The sequence below is a fragment of the Canis lupus genome, chromosome 24 (genome assembly GCF_011100685.1).
Source record: "Canis lupus familiaris isolate Mischka breed German Shepherd chromosome 24, alternate assembly UU_Cfam_GSD_1.0, whole genome shotgun sequence".
Taxonomy (NCBI): Eukaryota; Metazoa; Chordata; class Mammalia; order Carnivora; family Canidae; genus Canis; species Canis lupus.
In genome coordinates this window covers 1,573,966-1,599,236 of record NC_049245.1, presented here as the reverse complement: position 1 = coordinate 1,599,236, position 25,271 = coordinate 1,573,966, and the positions used below count along the sequence as shown (strand labels likewise).

At 41.4% G+C, this 25,271-nt stretch overlaps 1 long non-coding RNA gene across 2 annotated transcripts; it reads right to left on the bottom strand.

The window, feature by feature from the left end:
- Nucleotides 1-461: 461 nt before the first annotated feature.
- Nucleotides 462-20,689, bottom strand: LOC111092219. Of its 2 annotated transcripts, XR_005377339.1 has the most exons (4): nucleotides 20,092-20,689; nucleotides 3,038-3,142; nucleotides 1,723-1,837; nucleotides 462-1,443 (listed from the first exon to the last, which is right to left on the bottom strand). It is a non-coding gene; the product is annotated as an uncharacterized LOC111092219 (long non-coding RNA). The 2 variants fall into 2 exon arrangements; XR_005377338.1 differs by lacking the exon at nucleotides 20,092-20,689 and having other exon boundaries at nucleotides 3,038-3,512.
- Between the last annotated feature and the right edge of the window lie 4,582 nt (nucleotides 20,690-25,271).

Sequence of the window (25,271 nt, the reverse complement as noted above, 5' to 3'; positions counted from 1 at the left end):
ATTGATAAGGGGCCACAGAAATCATGGGAAACCAAAATGCTATTCCTTTATAGGGTTTGGCATTGAAAATAAAAAGAAAATTTATTGCATCAAAACAATATATCAGTGGAGATGTTGTAGTGGCCTGTCCCAGGTCACTCGGTGGCAAAACCACACCTTGTTGTGTGAGAGCCCTCCACTGTGTCAGAGCTCCTTTCCCATCACTCTGAGTGGACCTGAGCCTGCCTCAGGAATCAAGGTGGCAGCATGGAAGGGAGGCATTCTGGAATGCTGTAGGATGGCTCTAGATGAGTGGAGACCATGCTAACCAGAATGGGAAAAGGGGATCCATCAGTGCAGGATGAAATTTCCAGAGAAATTCAGGAAAAATTTGGAGTGATGCTTACAAAAGAATTAGAGTAATATGGACAATAATTATGTTAGAATGTTAAATGAAAAGGAAACAAACACATTCACTCTGACAAGTTTTATTCTAATAGAATGAAAAAAAAACCATGTACACAAGAGTTTGGAATTCTGGATAAAAGTATGAATGACTGTCTTTTTCCTAGTTCTACTTTTATGTGGTATCTCATTCTATTACAATGAAAGTGAATCACTCTCACAGAGGAGGATAAATTTTTTCAAAATCACAATTGCTCAAGAGTAAACAGCAGAAATCCAGGGATGCAACACATTTATAAAAAAAAAATGCTTTGCGCAGTTCACCTTCTGATGATTTACACATCTGCTATTTCTCTCAGAGATGAATAGTCCAGGTCTGCTTAAGATCATCTTTTCCATTTGGTGCAAAGCTTTGGCTAATCTCTGCTGGAACTGGGATAGGCTAGGAAATTCACCTGGATAAAAAGATATCACCTGGATATTTTCTATGTAGACAATACTTTATTTATGCGCCTTAGTAGCCATTGGCAGCATCTTTATAATAGCCTGCAAGGGATACAGCTGTTCCCAAATTTAAAAACAGAGAAACACAAAGGCTTCTGAAGCCTGTACTGTGGTCTCTCTTTGACTAGAAAGAATAAGAGGGAACAATGTGCATGTTGGCAGAGAGGTATTATGAAACAACTGCTGGAAAGCTGAACTGAGACAACCTTCCCCTGCTCCTTATCACTTGCAAAAAAAAAAAAAAAAAAAAATCTCTAAGAGCTGCTATAGAAAAGGAGGCAGGGCTATTTAGGATGATAGCCAAACACCTGCAGATTTTTGAGATTATATCACATTCTGTGGTTCTGGAGGAAAGTTTGGCCACTTTGTTTTCTTTTTTTTTCCCCCATATCACTCATGGATTCTATTTTCTGAGAGTGCTTTGATTTTCTACTGACTTGCAAATGAGTATTTCACCTGAGATGACTCCTGCATCTTTTTGACAGCTATAGGCTTCTTTCTTCAAGGACTTTTGTACTCTTTGGAAATTGATGGGATTATGGCAAGGAAAGCAACCTAGGAATATACAAGTAGGAGAACATCAGTATGTATGAAGTGACCACATTTCTCATATTCCCCTGAAGCAAGATGTTCTGAATCCCTACCCACCGCCCTATGTAGGGTTTACATAGCATGCTCTGTGTGCATCCCTCTGCAATGCCAGGCTCATGGCAGGCCCCGGTATACATTACAACTCTGGTACTCAGCCAGAGCTGAGTACCATAATGCAATGGTTCTAGGTTGTTACTACCAGGAGGCCAGAGTTACCCATGAAGTGACAGCTCTTTGATATACCTGTCTTCTCTGCAGTTTGTGAAAACTCCAAGTTGTCGATTTCAATCCTTCCTCAGTCAGAGGTACAAACATGGCTTCGACTCCCTTGCAAGTTCTGCGGCCGCGTAACTGACGTCTGTGCGGTGGGATGCAAGCAGAAAAGAAGTGATCGTTACCTTGGAGGGCGGGAGGGAGCCTTTTCCTCTTTCTCACTGGCCAGAGCTATAGAGTAAAGCAGCCCCCATGCCCTCAGAGAGGACAGGCAGGCTTGAGAATGGAAAACTGCCTACCTAAACACTATGTCTTGTCCTGGACCATTCAGTTAAAGAGTAATAAGCTTCCAGCTCATACCAGCCACTGTATTCGTGGTCTTTTTGTTGCAATGCCTTACTTAGCCTACACCTCTGCTAATGCATACAGAGGGCAGGAGAGCCCCTTCCCTGCTTTTCCTGGGTCCTGTGCTCTGATCCAGATAGCCTTCCAGGATTTCAAGACTGGAGAAAATAAAACACAGGCATTTCTTATAAAAAATATCCAGGATTGCTGCTTTGGAATGAAGAGCTAAAAGTAAGTGACTGTAAGCGAGTAGTAATTCAGAAAAAAAAGGAAAACATCAGCTCCATTCTTGCCTTTGACCTGCGTGTGGTCCAGGAGTTTGAAGGAAAATCACAGCTGTCATTGGACAAAGAAGTGGAAGCCCAGATACTCTGAGTACCTGAGAGTTTGTGTTTGCACAGGATTTTGCAGTTAATTTATTTTTCTGATTAAATGGTATCTAAAAAAAATAAAATAAATGGCATCTAACCAGAAGTTACTCTTTAAGGAAAACCTTTGTTATTTGACTGTTTTTATTTCTGCCCTGGTCATTTTGTTTACCAATCCTCATGGTAACTTTCTTTGATATTAGAGAATGTCGGCTTCTCAAAGTCCTCACTCTGATGGACCCTGAAAGATGGAGATAGGACTGAATTCATCACTCATTAAAAAAAAAAATCCACTTCCATCCCACATCAGTTTGCCTAATATTCCTTTTTTAAGGAGAGAAAGCACAGAGGCCACAGATGGGGTGGGGGGACACTTGCCTTTCACCAAACAGGAGGACAGAAATGGGACGTTTATCTAAATGCAAAAAGTATTCCTTTGGCCATTATCGAATTCTTGTCAATGAGGCAACAATCTGTATAGGCAACAATCTGATTGTCATGTTTTCTAACATCTGTTTTTTGGACAACAAAGAATTGCCCACAGTTTTTTAAAGCCCACCTGGGAGAGAAACAATGGGGAGTGAATTTGAGATAATTGCATCACTTCTCCTAATGAGCCATGCTTCCCTTACCAGGGATCCCACGCAACCAGAAGCTCCTGCTTTCTGCTTCTTTGTGCCAATGACCCAATGGTGATGCAGGAGAAAGTATCACCGTCCATGTGGTGGAGCACAATTCTTGTTGAATGAGAAAAAGAGAAATAGTTGGTTTCCTCTTTCCACCCCCCATGCCATTTGTGCTAAATATGAAAGAGGCTAGAAAGTCTTACCCAGAGTCTGACATCTGAGTAGAGACCTCAAAAGTCAATAATGTGACCCAAACCTGAACCTTGGCAAACAGTTTCCAAAGCCCAGCTGAGAAGAAAGGGCAGGTGTGCTATTTGATTGCATTTCTTTTGCCACAAAAGATCCTACTTGTTTCAAGTTACTCTATTTGAAGTGCACTTTTCCTGTTGTTTTAATTTGCGTGTGAGTACAAACCTCCTGAGAACAAGGCCTCCCATTTGATTCACTCTTGGTGCATTCCTTTCCCAGAGGCTTGTCTTGCTGCCCATCTTGGATTCTCTCCTTCCTCCACCCCACCCTCTACCGTGCTTACTGGGATCCTCTTCCAGATCAATCCCCTGCTCTCAAAATCCTTATCACAGGTCCACTTCTGCAGCAGCCATAAGATCTCAGTCTCTCTCTCTCTCTCTCTCTTATATATATATATATATATATATATATATATATATATATATTGAACAAAGTTAGGGCACAAGAGCAATATATGAAAAATCCAATTTTCTTTATCTTGATTGACAGCTATTATGCCCAGGAGCCATCATTCTGTTTGATGTCTCAAAGAAACAGGGGTTCATTCAGCATCACCACTCCATGCTCCCCTTGGAGTCTGTGTGGTTTAGGAACCTCTAGCCTTGTGTCAGCAGCCCAGTCCGGGGAATACTGGTCAGTGCTGTCATTTATGCCACTTGCTGAAGCTTCTTTCCACCATTGCTTCTCTGGGGACTCATCTTTGGGTATCCTCACCTGGTCCTCAGGTTCACCAGCTAAGCGTGCTGTGTCTGTGCTGTTTGGAGGCTGGGGTACCTCCTATTGCTCCCACGTTGTGTTGTCAAGTTTACATCAATAGGAACTTGGGGGTTCTGCGAAGGTGGGTGCATCAGAGTTTAAAGTTTGTGGCTGTTGAACACATGCCCCTGAACATTTTCTCAGAGGTCAATTCTGTTTTTACCCAGTGCATATCATTTATTCCTCTTGAGAACTGAAACCAAGAGGATTGATTTCCTGACATCCGTTAAACAATACTGAACCTGGTGCTCTTTCACCATCCTGCTGTTGCATTTCTATTCCTAGAAGATAAGACCCTACATCAACTAAAAAGTTTATTAATTAAGACCTACACTTGCTCAACCAGACTCATTTCAAGACGCTCGCCTTGCTGTCCCCACCAATTCAAAGCTTAGCAGCTTTGTCATAATGGCCTAGGCTCTAAAATCCTACAGATGCTCTCCTGTGACTTGGTCATTCTCAGACAGGGCTAAGATGCCCAAGTTGAGTGAACTGAACTTTGCTTTCTTGACAGGTGTTTTTGGATGATCTCCTGGGGAGTCAATAGTAGACTATCTTCTTACTACACAGCAGTGAGTCAGGGAGCCACTGTATTATCATTGTGAATAATCGTTTCCATACAGAAATCAATAGTTTATAAAAGGGCAAAATCATAGACTGAAGAACAACTTAAATGTTGTTGGACAAAAATAAATGTTGGACAAAAAGGAATAATTAGCGAAAGCACTAAAGGTGACCTCAATTTCAGAGTCTCTAAAGACCATCTATTTGCTACCCTCTTGCAGCATGCTGACATCAGGCTGATTAGAAAGACAGGTGAGCAGGAGGGGAGGGGGCTGCCTGTGGGTGTGTCCGAGACTATGCTAAGGCAGTGGAAATGGAGAGTCGTTTCAGAGCTGGCAAATCCTAAGTTTGTGCTAAGGTGGCTCTGCTAATACCAGGTAACGGGGTCTCTGTGGAAATCCATGACAAAAGATGCAGGAGATCATTGTTGGCAATGACCTGCTGTAACTTCCTTCGGAAGTGGATCATCCCCACCCCGACCCCAAATCCAACAATATGTCAGCATGCACACATCCCATTTTGTATGGTAAACACCAGGACGCCAAGCATCAGTCTTGGTCATAGAGTCAATACCGTGTGTGCTTTTTATAATGAGAATTAATATAGTTCTATCTCAACAAAGCAGCAGTTAGGATGTCATCCTATATTCCCTATTTTCCCCATCCCTAATTCTTAAATGTTGGTGGGCAGAAAAATCTCTTGGCACTTCCAGACTTGGGAGAGATCAGATGAGTGCATCTGGGATGGGGCCCAGGAGTCTGTATGTTTAACACTTCCCAGGCCAAAGGAGCTCATGGGAAGAGCACAGCTGAGGCTCAAATAATGTGTTTCTGAGGAGGCCAACCTTAAATCTTGGCTCTGATTCTGGCTGGCTATGTGACCCTGGACGAGAAACTCAGTCTCTTCTATTTTTTATCTGTGAAGTGAGGATCATAATGCCCACTCCTCGTGTTTATTTGAGCTGGCAACAGTGAGATGCTTGTAGCATTTGTGCATTCATTCAGTCCAAATTCAGTGTCCAGGAGTTCTGGGACAAGCTCTGAGCAGGGCTGTGGCTACAAGGAGCAAATAAGGCACTCAAAGTCCTCATGGTTTTTGGGTCAGCAGATGGCAAGTACTAGTGGCTTTGGGAGGAGAACTACAAGAGGGTTGGTGTTGAGGCCCCTGGCCTCTTGAGTCAGCCCTACTTCTTAGGAAAAGCATCTGGCATCTTGAAATTACTGATGAACAATCAAGCACCATGAATTGGGTTGGGATCTGTTACATAAGCAGTATCAGCTGGGTGTAGCCTTGACTTAGGCTCTCTCAGGCTCTCTGATCCTGAGTCTAGGGTCCTGGTGGAAGTAGCTTATTAAGGACGTTTTCCCACCAGAACTAGGAAAGGGGTGGGGAGCAGGACGGGAAGGGAAGGGAGCCAAGCTCAAGTGTGCTCTCAGGTGAAACCCTAACCTCAGCCTGGACCCTCTGAGACCCCAGGTTGTAAATGACACTTCAGAGTTTTTTGGCCAAGTAGGTAAAGGGCTGTGCCTTTCTATTTTCAAGGATGTTCCAGTGTTGATAAAAGGGATCTGAGGGATCCCTGTATTGCTATACCCATTTTTAAGCTACATAAACAGACTCAGCCAGTTTTCTCTGTCTGAGCTTGCATAGCTGTTACAAAACAGCAGTCACCACTGGCTGAAGGCTTGCCATGTGCCAGGCAGCCCTCCAGGTACTTTACATTAATAACTCACTTAATCCTCAAACAACCTATGACTTAACATCATCATTAGCCCTGCTAAGGGGATTGCATCAAAAATAATTAGTAACCTGCCGAGGGTCACAAAACTTAACATTTCAACTCAAGTTCAATCCCAGAGGCTGGGATTTCAACCCAAGTGTGCTTCACAAACCTGGTCAAGTCTACCATGGTGCTCTCAGTATTTGGTTATCTACATGACTCTGGAAGCCTTAGGAGCAGCTGCCCTTCCCTGTTCACCCTGCATTCCCAGCATCTGGCAGAGAAGTTAGACATTCATACATATTTGGAGGAGGAGAAGAACAATTTCAAAACACCTCGAAGTACTTTGGTCTATAGTTGCACTTGGACTAGAACAAACCCAAGAACAACAGTAGCAAATTATGAAATTCTGGCCTTATTAACTCATTCAGTCAAAAGGCACAGAGCGCCCATAGCATACCTGGCCCCATCCCATGTGCTGGAAGAACAATCATGAAATTGGATACTTTTCTCCCAGCTGAGACTAGGCTTGACAAGTTGAGCAGGGAGGGCTGTCTGTCCATTCTGAAGGCACTCGGCCTCTCCCTTTGTGCAGGCCTTGCTGTCCTGTGTCAGGAGCCCTAATATTGGCCAGGAAGGGACCTGTGTCCCTCCTCTGACCTTCAGCATATTAACAAGGGAGCTCTGTACCTCCTTGGGCCCCTTCGACCTCTCCCCTTTTCCCCTTATAATTATAACAGGTAAATAGCTCAGAGTTATGGTACAAAGAAATAGAGCTGGAGGGATAGTGTTTCAGAACTAATTGTGAGTCACCGGATCAGGTTTCTAAAAGTTGAATATACTGTGAAAATATTCTCCTACCACAGAGTCCTGTGACTTAAAAGTGATGACTGTTAACTATTACTAAGGGAGAAAATTTTACTCAAATTGTTTTCTCCCTTTTCCCATTTTCATTGTTCAATGTATCAGCAAAAAACCCATGGTCTGTTTTAATTTAAGAAGAAATAATGTAAAAATGTTTTCCTCTGCCCTCCTCTCAGGTGTAGTGAGCAATTATAGGGATCGATAATTTTTCATTCCAGGATGAAGATAAAGGAGTCTCCCTTTCAATTCCTCACCTTCTGCCCCCACAAAGAGGGTTGCAGTACCTCTGGAGGCAGCAAGGAACGAGGCAGGGTTCAGAATTCCAGGGGCAGACAACCAGCCTCTGGGTCAGAGTCTCCACCCCAGGCCTCCATTCCCTATCCGTGGTCTCTCCCAAGCTGAGACATTTCTCAGAGTGCACTACCCTGGGCTAGCTGGAAGCTGGACTGTCTCACGTAAATGTTCCTGTGAGGTCACAGTGGTCTTAGGGGTCTCTGATTCCTCCCAGCCGAGTCATCCTAAATTATGGACACTTGGACCCCTCCTGTGTGTCCTACGAGAGAGCCTGAGTAAGACCCTGGAGCCATCATGAGCCACCAGCCTCTAGCTGTAAAGGAGAAATGAACTCTGTAGGGGACATATCCAATTCTGATTTAAATTTAATCTCGGTGGTCAATTATTTGTATAATAATGGAGGAAAATAAAGACTATTTCACCAAAGTCAACTCTGTAATTTTAGAGCCTTTAAGACATTTGAAAAAGCCTTGTGCAATTATGTGGCGCTTAATACTCAGATAATGGAACAATGAAAGATGTATGTTTGCATTTTGTAAAATTAAACTGTATGCAGTTATTTATCTTTTACCTTAATTGTTTGAGCTTGTTTCTAATGTAAACTGTTGTAATTTTAAATAAATACAATAGAAAAAACTTTCATAGGTATCAAGAATCCAGAGTAAATTTACTTTGCAAATAGGCTTTGTAGGTATGTTTTATGCTGAGGATCTTAAACTGACACTTTCATTCAAAAATCTTTTGAATTACTCACTGTTTGCCTCTCCGAGGTCAGATGGATTTTGAGGAGGCTGGATTTCACAATGGAGTTTGGGTGACTTCATCCAAATCTTGAAATATGGGAAATGTATGAAATCGGTGTGCTAGTGGGTTGAAAGTATAGTCTGGACTGACTTTTGTGAAGTGTGCTAACTTTATCCTTTCATTTTTATGTTCTTCCTTTAACCCTGGGTCCAATTTGGTCTCCTTTATAATTATATTTCTCATCCACTTACCTTTTGTTCGCTTGATGTATTTATTATAAGAAGGTTTAAGTATCTTGGGGGATAAGGCAAGTTATAGTATATGAATATATTTGCTAATATTTAAAATAATCGATACAAGTCAAATATACTGTTGGTTAAATTCCAATGTTGTCTTTCTGATGTGATATTCATACCATGACTACAAACACTTGTACAAAACATAAAAACAGAAAGTAAGGCATAAATGATTCCTCATGGATTGCAGAGGATTCCAGGATTACGCTCAATCACATTCCCCTTGTCCAATGGCTTCCTCGGAATTTTATTACTTCAGTGACACTGAATCACTACAGCACAGGGTTTAGGAGTATAAACTTTCAACTGGATGCACATTCCTGCTCTGCCATTTACTAGCTGTGTGACCTCAGGCATGTCACCTGAACCCTCTGAGCCTCAGTTTTCTTACCGAAAAAACAAGAATCCTGGTAATACCTAAGTCTTGGAGGAAGCGGTTGTTCAAATGTATTGATGTATTTTAAAATACTTTGAACAGTACCTGCCTGGCACATGGTAAGCCTCCTATGGGTTAGTCTTGGGTAAAGCTTTATTTTGGAATAATTTCATATTTATAGACAAGTTGTTAAAATGTACAGAGAAATTCTGTAAATTCTTCTCTATTTGCTAATATTTTTACATATGTGCTTAGATATCATTATTAGTTTTCTATTGCTATGTAAGTACCTGTCATAAATTTAACAACTTAAACCAATATACATATATTGCCTCCCAGTTTCCAGGGGTTGAAGTCCAGATACAAGTATACTGGGTCCTCTACTTAGGGTCTGGCCATACTGAAATCAATCAACCTGTCAGCAGAGGCTATAATCTCCTCTCATTTTCAGGATCCTCTTCCAAGCTTAGTGGTCACTAACAGAATGCAGTTTATTGTCTTTGTAGGGCTGAGATGCCTACTTTCTTATAGGTAACAGTAGAGATCATGCTTAGCTCCTAGAGGCCTCCTGTCATTTTCTACCATGTGAGCCTTCCCACAGCATGTCAGTATGCCCTCCTGCAGGAGAGAGCATTTCTCTAATGGCTTACCTTTAGTTAAAGGGTTCACCTGATTGGGTCAGACCTACCCAGGGAAATCTCTCTTGTGATTAACATAGAATTAACTGAGTAGTCTAATCATCAGAATGGTATTCCATCATATTCACAGGTTCCGCCCAGACTTATGAGGAGAATACATTACACAGGCATGTACAACAGAGTGTGAAAATCTTTGAGGATTACCTTAAAACTCTGCTGTATGTGTATTTTTTCCCTGAATACTTTAAGAGTAGGACAGATGTAATGCCTCATCACTCTTGAGAATGCTTGAGAATGCTTTTTCTATGACGAAGAACATTATCTTACAGAACTACAACATAATTGTTAAAATGAGAAAATTAAAATTGACATAATTATCTGTTTTAGAGACCTTATTTATCTATTACAAATTGTCCTTTATATTAGAGACACACAAAAAAAATCTGGTCCAAGATACAATCCACATGTTGCATTTCAATGTCATGATTCTTTAGTCTTCTTTAATCTGGAATGTTTCTTTAGTGTATATTTGTTTTTTATGATCTGGGCACTTTTGAAGGGGGCAGCCTAGTTACCTTGGTGACTGTTTGATACTTCCTCATTATTAATTTAACCAATGCACTTTTGCCAGGAGAATGACAGCAGTTATATTTTGTTCTTGATGTGTCATATCAAGAGTCACCTATGTTGGTTGGTCCAATTATTGGCGATGTTAACTTTGATCATATGGTTAAGGTGGTGTCTGCCAGGTTAGTCACCATAAAGTTAGTCTCTACATAATTATTACTAAAGATGAGCATTGTCCAGTGTTAAAAAGTTAATAGGAACAAAGAAAAATAATAAACTTTCACAGGCCTGAAAGCACTGTATAGCCTCAAAGCACTTTGACTTATATTCCCTTAGAGTTAGCCAGTGAACAAGTCTGAGTTTGGCTGTCTGCTGAGCTCCCAAATTCTTGTCTTTCAAGGGCTCTGCCCTGCAATCATGCAACTCTCTCTTTCCTATAACAAAATTGCCTCCCTCTCTGGGGATGATTCTCAACACAATATCATCACATCTTACTTTGTTTCATCAGAGACTACATTCATCGTCTTACTCTCCTCACTCCCCTCTTAGAACAGCTTTATCCTGACCTCTGTCATCATCATACCACTAAGAATGAGACAAATCATGTCCAGCTCACCAACAATCTCCATGACACTAAATCCAATGGATGTTTCTCTGTCTCCACCATTTTTGAGCTTTCAATGACAGCCAACATTATCAGCCACAATTTTCTTGAAATGTCCCTACCCCAGCCTTTTCTGGCGGGTTTCCTCTTATCTCAATGGCTGTTTCTATGTCTCTTGAAGTCTTAGATATTACTCATGGGAACCCTTGGGATGGCATAGTTCTGCTCCACACGGTCGCTCAACCTCCAGCAGGTGAGCCCAAGTATGTGTCCATGGCAGTAGCTGGTCCCAAAAGAGTGAGTCACAGACACAGTGTCTTAATGTCTAGACTCATTCTGACCCTCTGACATTTCTGCTGCATTCTATAGGCCACAGTGAGTCATAGGGCCAGCCCTGATTCAAGGGGGAGGGAAGTAAGTTTCACATCTTGATAAGAAGACCTTCAAAGTCTCATTATAAAACATGCAAATACAGGGAGTTGGGAAGAATTGGAACCATTTTTTGCAATTAATCACTAAATCCACTAAAAATAGCCCTGGACAACATGATATTATCTGCCATCTGCTTTTGTATTTTTGGTCAAATATAGTGATTCCTATAGGTTTTGACACACTCGTGATGCACATTCAAGTATTCTTGTGCCCTTTCTTTTCACCATCTGTTCTCCCTTCCTCAGTTTTATTGAGTTATAATTGACATATAATATTATATTAGCTTCTAGTGTACAACATAATGAGTTGGTATTTGTATACATTGGGAAATGATCATCACAATAAATCTAGTTAATATCCATCACCTCAACATAATTACAATTTTTTTCTTTTGATGAGAACTTTTAAGATCTATTCTCTTAGCAACTTTCAAATATATAATACAATATTGTTAACTACAGTCATCATGCTGGGCATGACATCCCTATGACTTAATTCTTATAACTGAAGGTTCTTACCTTTTGACCACCTTCACCTGTCTCATGCCTCCTATCCCTGCTTTGGGCAACCACCAACCTATGAATTCAGTATTTGTCCTCTGTCAGACTATTTCACTCTCATGTGTCTTCTAATAAAGACCGTGGCTTCTCCCACACCCATCTGTGGAAATATCCTCCTAACTCTGACCTCTGTGGATTTCCATTTTTGCTGGCTCTGTAGCATATCAGGTTCTAAGGTTACCAAATGATGTGAGGAGTGAGCTTAGATAGGGGGCCACCTTGCTGGTGCCCGTGAGAGCCATAATGATTGGTCATGGAGTTCAGCTTCTCTTATGACTGAATATTCTTTCTAATTTCACTCTATTAGCTCCAGCTCCAGATCAAGCCATTCACTTTCTCTATCTTATTCATCAGTCCTAAGGAAAAAAAAAAAAAGGAGTGTTTTTCTGTTAGTTGGAAAACCCTCTGACCCTCCATTATTTCAATTTCTTTCTCCACCATGTCTAGATGGTACTTTGGCAAAGACACATTTATATTTATGAACCACATGAGTTTAGAAATGAATCTATTTTCTTCAAAGTTATACTGAAAGGAGGTTCAACCAAGCTGGACACATATTTGGAGAAAGGGTTACTTTCCATGTCTTTCCTATTTATCATGACATCTCTGAAGGCCATGAGACTAACCTGAGCATCTTCCTTTTTGGGGTATCATTGAAATCACCTGGGTTGCTTAGAAATAATCATGCCTTGTCACCACCCTGAGGGATCCCAAGGGTCAGAATTACCTGGGTCCAACTAGAACCCAATCATCTGTACTTTACAGAACCTCTGCAATAGCTGGAATTTTGGCAATCAACAGGATTAGAATGAATGCTGCTTGAATTCTCCCTCAACCAAGAGGCCCACTTAAATACCATACAGGTGGATTAGCTCCTTGTTCCTTTTAAATCAGCCAGAGAATAATGTCCAGAGTATCAGGCATGAGAACTAAAATTCCACATCACTTATTCTCAGTGTAATATTTTAATCTGGCTCACCTGGACTAGTTTAGAGTAATAACTGTGACCATATTGGTGACCCTCTGCCCTAGTGGAATTGAAAATTATGAGGTGAGCTCCTTTATAGGTTCTGAGATTCAGGATAATAAGGTATCTTGTCATTCCACAGGAGACAGAAGGATTTAGTCCACCCTTGGAGGCAGATGGGATAGACAGTCACAAATAAGTGATGGAGTCTTGGGCCCTTGTGTCACCAGACGTGTTCTATGGGCATCGATGAAAAGGGGAAGAAACAAGTGGAGTGTAATACATAAGACTAAGTACCCTGTTAATAGTGCAAGATTCAGAGAGCTTTTGACTTTAGGGTCTATGTGAGGATGAAGAAGTCTCTCCCAACAGACAGGAGATATACCAGTGCAATTGTACCAGACTTAAAAAAAATGAGAGTAGCATGTAAAAATATGACACTCATTTTGTCAGAAAAGGGTAACAAAAGCTTACATTTTAATGCTTTTTTATGTGTGCTGCAAAAAAACCTGAAAGTTTACATAAGAAACTAAGAATAAGTATTATCCAATCAGAGGTATGGAGTCTTGATGGGGGTCGACAAGAATGGGAGAGAGAGATTTTTTTCTGACTCTTATGACATTTTTCTGGTTTTTGAACCATGTGAATTTACTGCTTATTCAAAAATTTAATAATACTATCTCTAGTCTTACCTACTGAAAAAATACCTAAAGAGAGACACATCCTGTGAATTCAGCAAAATGTTCACATTGTGTTTTATCAATCACAACAGTATTTACATATGTTTGAAACAGAGTAGTGCAGATTAGCTCAAGACATATTATTTGCTCAGGCTATGAATAACGCTTGGAGCACATATGGATTCATGGGCCCCTTGTAATGACTCCTTCTCACGTCATGTTCACGGAAAACCATGGTCTCTGGTGTGCCCAGCCCACCTGACATTCTTGGGTCACTCTCCTTTCCATAAAGCCAAGTGTTGGACAATTTTACAAGTTAAGGTCCCTAATGTTTAAACCTCATATGGGCAGTCTGGGTGGCTCAGTGGTTTAGCGCCGCCTTCAGTCCAGGGCGTGATCCTGGAGAGATCCTCGATCGAGTCCCACATCAGGCTCTCTGCATGGAGCCTGCTTCTCTCCCTCTGTCTGTGTCTCTGCCTCTCTCTCTCTCTGTGTGTGTGTGTCTCTCATGAATAAATAAATAAAATCTTAAAAAAAGAACTAATAATACTTGTAACAGAGCTAATGAGATAGTTTTAAAAAGCTCAGAACATTTGTTTCCTCCTTTCCCTCCTAGAGCATCGTGGCTAGCTTGGCTCCTTTGGCCACCATACTGTTCATGTTGGGAGAATGGAAGCCTTTCATTCTTCCCTTGTGTTGGTGTGTCCTATGCTCTCTGTTATGTTAATATTTCTACAAAAACATTTTGTAGCTCAGTGTTGTGGGCCAAGATAATTCCATCAGCAGCTATCAAGCCCCTAGCCAGCCACATCAGCCCCTTGCCCCATCAGCATGCCTCATTAGCACCCACACATGCCTCCCAGCACCTTTAGTGCTGTGTGTTAAATGTGAAGACCGCCCTTATTCATAGACCCACCTGTAAGGTCACAGGCACTTTCACAGATTAAAACCTCTAAAAAGGGGGCACATGGATAGCTCAGTGGTTAAGCATCTGCCTTGAGCTCAGATGGAGATCTCAGGGTTCTGGGACCAAGTCTTACATCGGGCTCCCCACATGGAGCCTGCTTCTCCCTCTGCCTGTGTCTCTGCCTCTCTTATTATGTGTCTCTCATGATAAATAAATAAAATCTTTTTTAAAAAGAAAAACTCTAAAAAGTCCTATGGTAAAATAACCTTTTTAGCTTTCTTTAAACAGCATCTCCCAAATTCATTTACTACTAAACTGGTTTTCAAAGAACCCTGCAAGTATTCTCAGTTCTGGCCTAAGTGTTATTAGCCCCTTCAAAGGAAACAAAGCAGAGGCTCCTTATCTCCCGTAGGGCCTTAAATCCCAGCAGTGTCAGGCTTTTTCTGCAATAAGAAATACATCCCCAGCTCAGTAACTGTTCCCTTCCCTTCTTCCTCTCTGATGCACTTTGTATAATATAAAGGTGGTAGATTGTACTCCTAGAACATGGACAGAGGGAAACTTTTACTTTTTCTTTTTTTTAAGATTTTTAAAATATATTCATTCATGAGAGACACAGAGGGAGAGAGAGGGGCAGAGACACAGGCAGAGGGAGAAGCAGGCTCCATGCAGGGAACCCGATGTGGGACTCAATCCCGGTTCTCCAGGATCATGCCCTGGACTGAAGGTGGCACTAAACCACTGAGCCACCCGGGCTACTTTTTCAATTTGCATTTTACTTAGTGAACATTCAGTGCAATATTGGTTTCTGGAGTAGAATTCAGTGATTCTTCACTTACATACAATACCCAGGGCTCCTGAGGCAAATTTTTAAAGCCAAAGCCTCCTCTCAAAAACTTCAGGGGGAGGGATCCCTGGGTGGCCAGCGGTTTGGCGCCTGCCTTTGGCCCAGGGCGCGATCCTGGAGACCCGGGATCAAATCCCATGTCGGGCTCCCGGTGCATGGAGCCTGCTTCTCCCTCTGCCTGTGTCTCTGCCTCTCTCTCTCTCTCTCTCTCTCTCTCTCTCTCTCTCTCTGTGACTATCATAAATAAATAAAAAAAATTAAAAAAATTTCAGGGGGAGAAACAGAAATCTCACTTTGGTTTCCTATAGTTTAAAGGCTCCAGAGAGCTTTCTTCTGTTTGCAGGAAAAGCTCAAATCTTACATGTCAGTATACATTTTCAAAAGAGATTACTTTACTTTTGACTTGAATCATTTCTATCCTGACTGTTTAAAAAGCCAAAAGCGATATCCTTTTTTCCCTTCTCCTAAATCAATAGGAGACATTTCAGCCAGACCCACTGGCTCTGACCTCTGGGAAGGGCAAGCAGTCCTGCCCCAGCCACCCCTGACTGTAGCTGATGGTGGGGAAAACCCCAAGCTGGCTGTGTCTAGACAATACAACTGAACCAGCAGGGAAATGAGCAAGCAAGTCAGCATTGCAGACCATCCTAGCAAGGTAGTAGTGCATTCCTCCACCTGAGCTTTTGTGGTGGGTCAATTTGGTTGTTAGAATGACTAAAATTATACAGCGGCCCCTATTCTGGTTGTATAAAAATGCCCTCCATTCAAGGAATGTACTGTGTGGTTTGCCACATTTGGGATTCTGAGCCTTTTTGGATATGCTATCTTTAGTGTCAAACCCCACATCCATTCAGTGCTGTTAACCAGATCTCCAGGGTGTAGATGACAGTTTAAGCAAGGGTATTTTCAGATCTATAAATACCCCTTGGTCACCAAGTGGCACTTGTTTCCCATATATTTCCATGAAACAGGACAGCAAGAGCCAAGTTTTCTCTGGCTTATGAAAAGGGGCTTATGAAAAGGGGCTCATTCTACTGAGACTGTTTTTCTGAGTTAAAGTTAAAAATCCAATGGGTTTCTCAGTGCTGCTCAGGTCCTCACATGAATCTTTGATGCACTGGGAAATCACACTGTCAAGGCAGGGAAGTGGGTGAAGTGAGAATTTCAATGGGAATTCTGCATCTGAGGGGGGATGCGCATGTGAGGATGTGAGGGTGTGTGTTTTGTTTCTCCAAGTCTGCTTAATAGGCAGGCAGAACGGGAGGAGGAAGGACTGTACTAAGCCTTTCAGTGGATCCTGAGTTTATAGGAGGCGCTTCACACAAATGCATGAACACTTCCCTTTCTGGAAACAGCCACCGCGTTATTCGACTCAGGACCTTGTGCTTCTAGAAATGCCACGGTCCAGGTAGACTTGCTCTGTGGCTTGCTGATGGTACCAGTTTGGTGTTTATTCTATCTGTTTCACTTCCCTTATATGTACAAATGAGACCTCCTGAGAGTTAAATTTTATATTGCCTCTCTGAAAGCAGAGTCTCTGCCACAAAATCAGCCTCTCCCCTCGTCTTCTCACCTCTCATTCTCCTCTCTCCCCCTGCCACCCTCCTCCTCCCTCCTGCCTCCCCTCTTCCCTCCCTTCTGCCCTGCCCAACCCATGTCACTCACTTCTCTGTCATCTGTCACATGAGAAGTCCCCTGTGGAGGGGATTCCAGAGAAACCAGGAGCATCTGCCCCATCTCTGACTCCACCGAGTGCCCAGCTATCTTTGGGACACAGGAGAATTCAGTTTGCTTTTTTGAGTTAAAAATCCAGCTGTCCAGGGGCTGCTGCTCCTTTGACAACTGCCACACATGTGGCTTTGCCCTCCTCTCCTTTAGATGGCACCATTTTACTGCAGTGCAGCCTGGAGAATCCTCCCCCCGCCCCCCCTCCCCGCTTCAATTAGTATTCCTTGTGCAAAAATAAGAAAATTCCTTCATTATGCTGGTGCCCGGTGGCAATCTGATAATTAAGGTGACGCATCAGCATTTCCATTATAAACCCCAATTCTCACATAGGGTTGTAGCTCAGCAATAAAAACTTGCTAGCGAGGTCCTAACCTTAGGACATTTTAAAATAAACATTGCATTTAGCTTTTAGTGGATCTGAGTGGATCCTAATTATATATGTCAAGTCTTGTCCAAGAAATTCTTTTCCTCTATGTGACCACAAGGAAATTAGGACTTTATCTAGGATTTTGAAAATCTCAGCTAGGTATCAGTTTGCATTAAAATAAAATGCAAAATGTGAAAGATATATCAATTAAAAATTGAAAGCAATATAATCTTTTGATTTTTGAGATTTGGTTTCCTAAAGATGAGTATGCTTTATCATTTCTATCACATTCTTGTTTTTGTCTCTGGGTAAACCTAACAATAGGCAAATCTAACTTCTGAAACAGTCCGAACTTCATCCAGAGCACATTTCTTTGGGAATTACCTAAATAATCCATTCATTCCCTTGCTCCACTTTTTCAGTAGCAATGTGATCCTAGAATTAATGCAGAGGCCACTTCACAATCTTGGCCACTCCATGGGGTGGGAAAGGTGTGTGGGAGTCACACTCCACATGAACCCAAGGCAAGACTCCTGAGTATTTCAGAGCAATCCCCGTTTCAAATATTCTGTCCCTTTATCCAGCATGGTAGCAAATCATGTATCCTCTCTTTTGGCTACAAAAATATTTGGTCAGGTAAATATCTGGTCAGAGAAGGATTTCCAATCTATTGAACAATACTGTACATCTTCAGACCATGCTTCTACGTGAGCCACCTAAAATAAAATCCCTGACCAATGATGGCTTTCTACTTTCCTTTAAAATGATTGATAATTGAAAGTTACTTAAATGTTTTCTGTTGAACTCTGAGGGCATACCATTAAAATTGGAAATTTTAGGTTTTAATCATTGATGAGGTTTTTCTGCTCTATAGCACTTTATGATCAGAATCAAATGTTTTAGGGCACCTGGCTGGCTCAGTTGGTAGAGCATGTGATTCTTGATCTTGGGGAGGTAAGTTAGAGCTCCATGTGGAGCACAGAGTCTATTTAAAATTTTAAAAATAAAGTTTAAAATTCATTTTAAAAAGGAATAAAATGTCTCAGGTACACATTTGAACAGATTCACATGGAGTGCTATCTGAATGTTTGTTACCAACCTTCTTGTTTGCTTCTAGCTGTTATATATGTTAAATGACAACAATTGCTTGACTGAAGAGACTCAGAGTTGGAACTAGAATAAAGCAGGCCACAGTTATAAGAAGAAATGTTCTAGAATTTGTGCCTCTGAAGAGTCCCATAGGTTGGTTTCAGGAAAATTGTGCATCTTGGTGTTAGAGGAAGAGAGACTATGCAGTGTCACCGAGGACTTTGCAAGCTGTTAGAATAGAGAGACTGAGAATGAGTGGACAGAGTTGAATGCCTTTTGTCTGTCCTGATGGGCTGTCCCTAAACCAATCTCACCTCTTCTCTTTTCACTTCCTGTTAAATAGTAAGTTCAGATTTGCTTTTTAAAATGTTTTCAGTATCTAAGTTAGTCCTGGATTTGAACTGCAGCTGACTTGTAGAGAAAGACATTGGTAATGTGGGTGTGGGGGTGACTACTCTGAGTAGCAAGATGACCCTAAATCCTTGCAGTGGGAGTCAGAGAGAATTAGGGGCTCTTTAAGATGAGCAAGGATGTTGTCTATGGCTGAGTGGCCTTTATTTGAGGGAAGGGCTAGAATTATATACACTCTGTTGTAGCCACAAGACATAATAATTTCCCACGACCCCAATCTCAGAGCAATAACATGTCTGGTTAACTCAATTTTCCATGATAATCAGACATAAGGATTAATCAATGACTGTAACTCCCAAAGTACAAAAGATTTGAACTTGAACCCTCTGGTAGCATCAATCCCTGCTGCAAGCCAGTGAATTGATTGTTTTTCCCTCATGGGCACCTTCTGGTAGGTATACAAATAAGGAGAACCCAGGATGAAAGGAGAGGAGAGAGAAGGACAGGAGGAAAGCCATACACATACAATTTGTTGTTTCTGCTACTCTCTATAATTACAGTGATGCTTCTAAAAAAATGTTCACAGATGACTCATAGAATGAGAGCAGCATTACTTTTGTGTAACTGATACAGAACATAGAAAACAACTCCCTTCTTCCTCTGGTGTTGGTTTCAGACCACAATGCCTATTTCCCAACATAAGAGAAGAGAAAGAAGAAGAAAGAAAAGAAAGAAAGAAAGAAAGAAAGAAAGAAAGAAAGAAAGAAAGAAAGAAAGAAAGAAGAAAGAAAGAAAGAAGAAAGAAAGAAAGAAGAAAGAAAGAAAGAAAGAAAGAAAGAAAGAAAGAAAGAAAGAAAGAAAGAAAGAAGAAAGAAAGAAAGATTTTGAAATGTTAACTTTATCAAAAATCAAGATGGATGACTAGGCAGGTTCAACTGGGTAAGACTCACCAGAGGGAGGTGAGAACAGAGAGGAAGGAGGGTTGTAGTGACAAGAGATGTCTGGAGAAATTGGGGAGACTAACAAGTTGACTTCTTTTTTAAGATTTTATTTATTTATTTTAGAGAGATAGGGTGCTTGTGAACAGGGGAAGGGGCAGAGGGAGAGGGAGAGAGAGAATTTCAAGCAGACTGCCTGCTGAGCACCGAGCCTGATATGGGGTTGGATCCCAAGACCCTGAGATCATGACCTGAGCTTAAATCATGAGTCAGACACTCAACTGACTGAGCCATCCAGGCATCCCAACCAGGTGATTTTATAACCAAACAATGTCTATTACTACGTTTACTTGTACCCTTAAGTTGCTTGAGGATAAAGCAAATGAATTGTGCCTAACTTCACAGTGGAGAAGTGATTTCAAATAGCAATAACAAAAAAAGCATGCAGCCCAGAAATGGACTTGACCCCCTTCTTTGCCAAACTCCCATTCACCTCTCAAGACCCAACTCTACATGTCTTACTCCTTGTGTGAAAGCATATTCAATTCTTCTCTCATATCCAATCTTCCTTCTGCAGGTTTTTGTTCATGCTCCTGCCATGAAATGTACTCCTGTAGTACATCTAATCTAGTACACTCACTAGATTAGAAAGCCATTCTTCCCATTCGACTGAGTTCTTCAGGATGAGAGCTTATTCATCTTTGTATTCTCAATGCTTGGTACAAACCTTATATAAGACTAGATAACATAACTAGACATGGCTAACAGATGACGAATATATACATGGATGCTGGAAAGGTCTTGCTCTTTTATCTTTGAGTGGTTATGAAGAAATTACCAACGGCAAAAAGCCAGAAAGTTGTCATTGTGGCTGCTGTAGACACTTAACGGCTAGTTTCTACATAGTAACCTAGCTTGAAAAGAATGCCCAGAAACCAACTCAGAATTCCAAAATGAATGCCTAGAACTTTTCTGGCTGGTGGGGATCAACCTGGTTGAAGATCTCACTCCATCATTAGTCCCAGGACTCAAGTGAACCCTGATACTTTGGACTAAAATGAGTACTCATTTAGAGGAAACATTTGGCAGCTGGAGATGTGGTCAGTCAGCAATGAATTGTTTAGATACCTGGTTGCTGTTTCCTAGGAGACCACACGTCAAGTACCTGCTGAATCATGTGCTTCCGTTGGGTAAAGATAGGCTTCTCTGACAAGATGTGGGAGGTTGGGCTGGAGCAGATACCTGACACACATCCAACTGGCCAATCTGAGATAGAGAAGAGGAAAAGGGAAATGTGAAGCTTTACTCACTGAGAATGTATTGTCATAGGGTCTGCTTCCAAGGGAATTGTATGTTCTCAGGTCAGAAGGAGCCAGTCAAACCATTAACTTGTCATTTTTAATAGGTGTTCTTCCACCAAAAAGGTTTTTCTTTATGTTATTATATGAAACCAAATACTTTTATTTCTGCTGCATAGACATAATGGCCTGCTTATGAGTGTAAAGCAAGTGCAATGCCACATATTCTAAATGAAGGAGAACTTTATAACGTTCTACCTTTTTAAAAAAGATTTTCTTTATTTATTTATGAGAGAGAGAGAGAGAGACAGAGACACAAGCAGAGGGAGAAGCAGGCTCCATGCAGGGAGCCCGATGTGGGACAGGATCCCAGGTATTCAGGACCAGGCCCTGGGCTGAAGGAGGCGCTAAACCGCTGAGCCACCCGGGCTGCCCTATAACATTCTACCTTAAAAAGGAAGTTAATGGTCAATGTGTGACAAGTAGTAAATCATGCATGGGTCAGTTTCAATGAAACACAGGGAAAATTCTCAATATGGCAGAGAAAATAAAATGGAAGATTGTCAAGGATAAAGCTTTATGATTGAAATTTAAATATAAATCCAGATTCTGTTTTCCAACTCTTCTTAATTCTTCCCCTAAACAATTGTGATAATCTTCTGTGATGCTTGGTATAACTAATGCTCCAAGACCCTGCAAAAGATAAAGGCAAGAATCAACAAGGTTTTGGGGAGTTATACCTATGAAATAATGCTTAAGCCTTCATTTGAAATTCTACATTTCTGCATCTTAGGTGAGAGTCATTCTGGTAAGAGATATTTTAAAGGCAGGAGTAACCCAGTTGGCCAACTCAAAGGAGAAAACAAAACATAAAGAGCTCATCTAGCACTTTGATTGTTGGTAAACTATACCAGATTGGTTTGAGATGACTAGGTTGGAACTAAACTGCTGGAAAATAAAACTAGTTAAAAACTATAAAGCAACGTCTTCTTCAGAAAAAAAGTATCTTTATCCAGCTATCCTACCGAGGAGCTATTTACTTTTTATCTTGTGTCTTCCTTCTCATGTTCTAAAATTTCATACCCTCTGTGAAGCTCCTGAGAAATCCAGTTATCACAATGCTCCAAAGCATAACACCCTCATCCTTTATCTCTGTGCTCTGTCTCTTTGCACATGAACTTGGCTTAAAATGAAACATGTTGGTCAATGGGCTCCTGCAGGAGAAGGGACCCTGACAGCCACAAGATACACTGCAAGTCTAATTACAACAGCGGTTTAAAAGCCAAACCATTGAGCAAATTATATAGTTATTAATTTAATACCATACTAAATATATATTATTTTCCCACAAAATTGGCTGATTTCATTAAATTAACCCTTTTTCAACAAACTCAGTAGACACTGTTGTAAAGAGCATGTTTTCAAAAAATATTTAATGCTATGGGGAAGTACTCACAATACATTCTTTAAAGGAGAAAAGAAGAAAAGGAAGCAAAAATCTACATACAATATGACCCTGAATCTGTGCATATATATATTTATATCAAAATGCTGACAGTGGTGAAATCTAAGCTGTATTTGCAAATTACCACCTATTACTCGTACAAATAGAAAAAAGCAAGAAAAACAACCTTCTCTAATTTTAAGAAGCTTTAAGGAAAATTATAACATGGAACTTTCTAAAGCTTTGCTTATATTAAATAAGCATAATGACTCATTGTAAAACAACATTCAATTATGAATATTTGCTTCACTAAAACATGAGAAATTCTCCCTATGTTGAACATAAATAATTTACTTCAACACATCCAGATGTAAAAGGAGATCACCTGCACAAAAATACAAGGATAAAATTAAAAGAATGTTAAACACCTCAGGAAATTTCATAATGTGGTCCTTCCCCATCCTTCATTCAGAATATGAAATTTCAGAAAGAATTTGTGAATAAGAAACTGCTTGGCTTACCAAGGACGAAAGACATCTCTAGAAAAGATTCAACCTGTTAGCTGGGTTAGATCAAATGAATGTCAATTCTATAAAACCACAAATGCAGTCTATCAATGAAATAATTCACACTATGGTGTTGGAAAGTTGAAATTTTTCTTGAGAGTAGTGTTGTTTTCCTATGAATGAGAAGTAGGAATTATTTCTTTTTAACAAAATCTTCCTGGAGCCATAACCTACATGACCTCATTTCTTTGGAAGATGGTTTCATCTTCCCCTGCCACTGAGTCCTACATATGAAAATGCGACCTTCCCCGTGGTGAATAAAACCTCATTCGAATGGGTGCACGCTCTCGCTCACATTTTGAAATATGTTTGCATAAGAATTTATTTATGGCTGAAAAGGTCCATGAGGTTTTTCCTTCCCTTTTACTCTCTCAGGGATTTGAGATAGGGTTCCTGCATTGATTCTATCACATAAGCTCACACTCAGGCAGATGTTTCTATGTCCTGTGCCTTTACTGCTTACATGCAAGGTGGTCATCCTGATTCTCTCTATTTCTTAAGGGAAATGGGGATGACAAGACAAGAGACTTACTACTTATGGAAACATTTTATATGGCTTATAATTGCAGATTTAACATTTACAAGGGGCCATGCATTAATCATTCATTTGGCAGAAGGACAAATTTGAATAGAACAAATTAAGAGACTGTTATATAGAAGTAAACACCCAAACTACTGCATCATGCCAGCTGTGCACCTAACACCCCCACCTGCCTGGCTTTTACTGTAATTTGGGTGCTTATTCCAAAAATCTCCAGAAATGCAGTGGTGACCTCACAAGGCTGGACAAAGAAACAAGATTGCTGGTTACAGAATGATTACAGAATCATTTGAGAATCACTTTCTCTAAGCTACATAGAACTTGATTGTAATGAATTGGAAGACATGATTTGTTATGGTGGTTTTTTCAAATTTATGGGTGTATGATTATCCCTTTATATCTCTCAGCTATAAAGAGCCCATGACAAATGACTCCATGATATGGATAAGGAAATAAATGTAGCTTTCCCCCTGAAAACTGCTACCTATGTAAAATTCTTGAAGGAAACCACCACCTGTTAAATGTGCAGCCCCCTTCCTTTCTTGATTTGCAAGACCTCTGCCAATTTAGGCAGAACGAACCTTTGCAGAAATCATGCCGTCAGATGTCATGGTGAGCTGGACTTCTAGCCCCACCTGCATGCAGAGGACCACCTGGAAGGCCAAACCTTATGGATAAGTTGATCTTGGGTCTGTTTAATAAGTGATGCACAAGGCAGTCAAAGCAGCAACTGGGTGCATTGCTGGAAGCCAGAAGCCTGGCCATCCCACCATGTTTTCCTACTGGCTTTGGATTTCACTGGCTAAGGGGCTCCTGAGCACAGCCCTGGAGGTCTGAGCTAGCCTCAGGAGTGTTTGATCAGAGTACCTGCCTGCAATCTTCTGGCTTCCATTTCTTGACAGGGGGAGGCAGAATAATCCTAGTCCATCAAAAGGGACCTCTAATGAATAGGCTCCTCTCCAGCTCTGCTTCACATTCTGCCACCCAGCCCCCTATTCTGGCCAGACCCTAGCGACAGGGAGGAGGTAGCTGGAGGCCAAAGAAGAAGGAAACTTGCATCGGTGTGTGGAAAACTCATCCACCTGTCTAAACTGAATGTTTCTGCCAGGCTAAGGTGGAGAGACAATGCCTCCAGCTGCTGAGGTGGGAACCCCATCCTGGTTCAAGGGAAGGGCTCACTGGTGTTGGGGGTGGGGATAGGCTGTGCATCAGCTCCGGGACTGCCCCAGGAGAGGAGGTGTTGGCTTGAAGTCCTGCCTCCTAGGTGCAGACCCTGCTGGCAGAATAAATAAGGAGGGGGTTATTTGTGTGGACAAATAGAACCCAGCAGGAGGTCCCAGTGTGGGAGGAGCCCTATTCCCTTTCATCCTGGGTGGGATGGAGGACTTGAAACCAAGGGGACTATTCCAAAGGGAGAGGATTCCCATACTTCTTGGAAGGGTAAACACCTTTTAACTTCTTTCCTGAGGGTAGGCCACCTGTGTGCTTTCCCATCTATTCATCATTTTCATCACCATTTACTGGGTGCTTGTTGCACAGTGCTAGATGCTGGGGGCAGGGAGGGAGGGAGAGACAACACAGTTTGGCCTCTGCCCACACACAGCTCTTAACCTCCAAAGCTTAATAAGCTGTGCCTGCTCTACCTGATTTTCTTTTCCTGCGATGCCATTCCCAGACTTGGGTGAGCAGACACGATGAGCACTGATCTCAGGTGGCATGAGGCAATCAGGTATTGACTATTACCAAGTCATGGGAAGCTAAAATAGGAGAGACCCAGAGCTAAAGCAGCCAACGCCCTTGTTTTCACGTGGAGAAACTGAAACCACGGCATGGAGGAAGTTCAAAGCCATGAG